Raw genomic sequence first — 5,364 nt, 5'->3', positions numbered from 1 at the left:
GGAGCTCATCTGAAATAACATTGATTATGAAAGTGAATATAAAATTCATATCGTGGAATCACTGCAGTTCTAGCTTGCTGTGCTGACATAGAATTTTTTGAGATTTTGTAAACATGTAGTGACATTATGTGAAAACATTATGCACAATCTGTAAATTGTTAACAACACAATCTATGTAAACATGTAATATGTATACATTGTTTACAACACAATCCATGTAGTGGCATTATGTGAAAACATTATGCACAATCAGTAAACATTGTTGACAACACAATCTATGTAAACATGTAGTTACATTATGTGAAAACATTATGCACAATCAGTAAACATTGTTGACAACACAATCTATGTAAACATGTAATCTGTAAACATTGTTTACAACACAATCTATGTGGTGACATTATGTGAAAACATTATGCACAATCAGTAAACATTGTTGACAACACAATCTATGTAAACATGTAGTTACATTATGTGAAAACATTATGCACAATCAGTAAACATTGTTGACAACACAATCTATGTAAACATGTAATATGTATACATTGTTTACAACACAATCTATGTAGTGACATGTGAAAACATTATGCACATCAGTAAACATTGTTGACAACACAATCTATGTAAACATGTAATCTGTAAACATTGTTTACATCACAATCCATGTTAACATGTAATGACATGTGAAAACATGCACAATCAGTAAACATTGTTGACAACACAATCTATGTAATCTGTAAACATTGTTTACAACACAATCTATGTAAACGTGTAGTGACATTATGTGTAAACATGCACAATATGTAAACATTGTATGGCAGTATACATGTTTACTATTGATCCTTGTTGATTGAGTGGGAATTCATTTTATAATGTCTGCTTTAAACTAATGTATGTTATATATTGTGGTGGGGGCACAAAATTCAGTTATTTTTGATAACCAAAAATAAATAGCTATATTAATAAAAAACTATGATTGAGTTATTACAATCAGAACTTTAGTTTCTCTGAGTGACTGTGAAGCTTGGAAGAAGTATGTGTAGGTACTCTAAGTTATGTAAACCAGATATTTATCAATCAAGAATTTGAATGTAAAGTTAAATTTAATTCTTCAGAAAATCAATTAATATTGTCATTTTTATTTGCCATAAAATATGATTGATAAGCTGCAAATTTCTGTAAAAATATCCAGGCTGACTGTAGACTAGTGTATTGTAATACAGAAATCCTTTTGAATATTTGTGACCGGTAGCCATTATTCCACAATGGGCACTGATTTGTGTTTCTAGTGAGGGGAAGCAGATAGTCTGATATGCATGCATGTTCCACCATCAGCTCGAGAAACATTCAACGAAACTTAGTACATAGATGCTCTGGAACAATGCAGACCTAATTAAAATCAAATTAACTAATTATTACCTAGTTTTTAATGTTTTTACTGATGCCTCAAAAATTGTTCATCAAATTCCAAAAACCTTGGTACATGGGTGTTTTTGGATAAGCTGCCGATTTAAAACCATGCATATTAATTACCTTCTTTGCATATAATTGAGGTATGAACTATGCATAACTGATATATTAAGCACTAGTGTATACTACATTGTTCAGCTTAACCGCTGAGGCCAACCCAATTAGTATTTGATGTAAAAGTGTTTGGCTTATAATTTCAACAAGGATGACGTTCTGATGTTATCCTTTGTTTAATACATGTACAATAATGTTGAATACCAATCATTGCATCAACAAAAACTTTAAAAGATGAAGCACTGCAATGCCCTCATTCATAGGGCTAAACAATATTTGTTCTATTAGTAGCATATGCTTTTTTGTGAATGACAGCAGTGTCTATGATGACCAAAAGTAATATTTGAATTTACCCAGAATGCAATTGATATTTTACATGCGTTTCTAATAGAGCAAATATGATAATTAATGCCTATGTGGTGTGTACCAATACCAAAGCATATTGATGCTCGCAATAGAAAGGTGGAGTTTTGTATTCGGGGTTCACATTCCTGTTCCTCCATACATAGCCTGAGTGGCAAACTAGGCTAGGTAATTGCACGTCATAATTGCTTCCCAAACAACATGAACCTATACTAGTAGTAGGCTAGATGCATTAGCGGCATCAAATCTAATCTTCATTGTGTCCAGCCAATTTCAACATGTGCATACACAAAATTGGTTGATAAATTCTCACATAAAAACAAAATCGACCACCAAGGTTCCTCATTCAACCTGAACAAGTTTCTTTGCAATTTCTCAGTACCCGAAGAAACATAATCCTAGTTCCATAAAACAGATCATCAGCCAGGATGCCTGCCGGGCAATTCAAAAATGCATGGGTGATGCATTATGATTATCTGTAATTAGCGAAACTAACCTTTTACTGATTAAAGTCCCGTTATTTTCGGCAAATGTTTTATTAAGTTATGTACACTACTGAAAGGTGAATATACTGGTCAAGTTTCGTCCGAAAGTTGTGAATATTGTACGTGTAAGACCCTTGTTACGCTAATTACAGATTTTTGATTATTAGCGAAATGAACCATATACGTATTAAATATTGTTAATTTCGGCAAATATTTTGTAAATATTGTGGGTTTTAAAATCCATTTTCACTGGTTAATTTTCATTACGTGTGTTATCCCGTTTCGTTTCTTCGATTGCGGCTCCATCTATCCAGCCAACATCCAAGACCAGTCTCCGCCGCCGCCGCCGCCACCACCACCACCACCATCAGCAGTCAGCTAGTCATGACCAGCACTGCAGCACCACAAAGTCGAACTAGCATATAAAATCGTGTGTTCACATCACCCACAGCTAGCGAAGAAACCAATATATAAGGGAATGACCCGATGGACAGAATATTTAGAATGATTGCGGAGTCGTTCTTTCCAAATAATAACCATGTAATGCCGAAAAATGAAGAAACGAAAGTGATGTATCCGAGATAGAATATATAGCAAAAGAGATGCTACAAAATAAGCTAGCAATGACGGACCAGATAAAGTCAATTAAATAAATTATCAAGTCGAAGTTACCTCTAATCCAAATTTCATTTCTGCGGCAATGATTGTACCTGCAACTAAGACAGTTATTTCATGGATTAACTGGGACACCTTTTTACGCAGCAACTGCAGTCAATAACAGAAAGAAAATGTGCTAGAGAAAACTTGTTGTATTCGTGCCCTGAGTGCATCCACAGCGAACACATTCTTATTTTCACCAGATAAATTGAAATATTGCAACCTCAGGGGCATGCCAACAAACTGTCCGAAATTAATTATAGTTAAGAACAAACTTGATGAACACAAGGCGCTTGAATTTTGTTGTTATTCATTCAAAGACGTGTATCACTTCAAATAAGATTCACTTCTGTATTACAACAAACATACAGATAGTGTTAACAATGAAGAGGCCGTCAGTTGTTTGGCATAGCATGCATCCCCAGAACATTTTGAATGTAGACAGATTAATCTTTAATTTGCTCTGCTACATGTTTGTTTAATAATTTATATGATATGGTTCAGCAATTTTGAGAAGGTATTGTCACCTAGAGTTGCCTGTTTTGCTGAAATAATAAGTGAAATTCCTCATTTTCTAAATGTAATATTCCATGACGACTTTATGTATTAATTACATTTGCATAAAACTGTTTCTTCGGCAATGTTACAACACGTACATAGCATTGACGTAACGAGCACAGGTCTCATACGGAAATACATAGAATTAGTATACAAGATATTATGATTTTAATAAGCTTCCATTGGAATTCTCGAAGTTTTGATTCTAATGTAACTGACAATGGGAGTTAATAGAATTCTTGTCCCTAACATCAAATAACGATTGATAGAACCAGCAATCAGCATAATCTCCACATAATAATGCCACCCAAATGAACAAACTTATTCCCAATAAACATACCAATTGGTACTTTTGGTCTAAATATGATTTACATGACTTCCATTCTGCGGGCAGAGATGAAAGTAATACTTGATAATAGAGAAAATGTGTTTGTGTTAGCCCTGTGCGTTGAAAAGAAAAGTTTTTGGGTACCCACCAGCATCATAAAAGTCAGCAATATAAATAATACCTTGGAAATGACGTCCAAGTAACATACACTCGTGTCATTTATGTTTATTGTTGAACTGTTCCAAACTACAATGTTTTCTAATGACTGTGTTTGCTGTTGGAACTTTATGCTGCCCGTGTGGACTGTATGGTATAAAGAAATATCTTTTTCCAAGGATCGGTCACAGTTGGGTCTAGAAAACGTTAAATCCACTCGACCCTAAAAACAGGATACAGAGAGAAAATATGTAATTTATTTCCTCTTTGGCAATATCACCAATCATAGTGTTTCTTGCCATACTGTCTGGGCCATTACAAATGTGTGGATAAGTTTGTTTATTGTTTTAATATCTACCATTTTAACTTGTTTATATTGTTCTATTGCCCACTGCCATTGTTTCAACACAGGTGGCGCTATTCAGTACAGGCCTATCAGGTCAATATCAGGTTGGTTGGTTTGCGTCGATCTGCGTGTCAATGACCCACTGCTCTTGATTTGCAGCGCCATCACACGGAAGAATGAAACGTTTGAGGAAACTCGGAAATTATTTTGGCTTTACTTTAACAAATATGTGCGAGATTTTATATATAATTAGTTTTTTTTGTAATTTTTACTGCAAATTTTGTCAGACAAAAAATCCACCTTTTCTCTATTCAGAGTTTCTAATGGCCAACCGAAGACCACTAAAAGATTTCAGTTGCTTCTAGGTTGGCAAGCGCGCCATCAACGTCGAACAATTTGTTTACCATTGAGACCTATTGAAGACGATATCACGCCCCTATCTGACTGCGGATAGTGACAAGTAAGCTCGATTGTTTATATTTGTTTGTTTACTTATTTATTTAAAGTCTGCGATGAATAATTTTAGCTCCACATGGTTAGACTATGTTGAGCAATCTGGTGGAACATCAGTTCACTTCAACAACCATTAGTGACCGAACTTCAGGCGACTTGTCCACAGTCACTTGGGGGCTGAAAATCAATAAATACTAATTTTCAATAAAAATCATCCGCTATACGTATATAAATAAACAAGTTGTGAAACACGGCACCGAGTAAATCGACACCCTGTCGGTTTCAAATGTCGATTTCTTACCTTAAAATGCGAAACAAAAAGTGCAGAGGGGGTCAGGTGTTAGGTTAATAACCATTGTTCATAATCGCTAACTTGGTTTTATTCAAAACGGCACAAATCGCGAGTTTTTTGGTGATATCCGACAATTTCATGATCGAAAATGGCCAGCAGCCAGAATCAAGGGGGATTCGCGCAGAGTTATGGGTAAATCAAG

General features: G+C 34.8%; 1 long non-coding RNA gene across 1 annotated transcript; it reads right to left on the bottom strand.

The window, feature by feature from the left end:
* Positions 1-4,878: 4,878 nt before the first annotated feature.
* Positions 4,879-5,335, bottom strand: LOC146729203 (uncharacterized). Its single transcript, XR_014928286.1, has 2 exons — positions 5,172-5,335; positions 4,879-5,047 (listed from the first exon to the last, which is right to left on the bottom strand). It is a non-coding gene; the product is annotated as an uncharacterized LOC146729203 (long non-coding RNA).
* Between the last annotated feature and the right edge of the window lie 29 nt (positions 5,336-5,364).

Source organism: Saccoglossus kowalevskii, chromosome 22 (assembly GCF_978046115.1).
Source record: "Saccoglossus kowalevskii chromosome 22, keSacKowa6.1, whole genome shotgun sequence".
Lineage (NCBI taxonomy): Eukaryota > Metazoa > Hemichordata > Enteropneusta > Harrimaniidae > Saccoglossus > Saccoglossus kowalevskii.
This window is presented reverse-complemented; position numbering and strand designations above follow the sequence as displayed.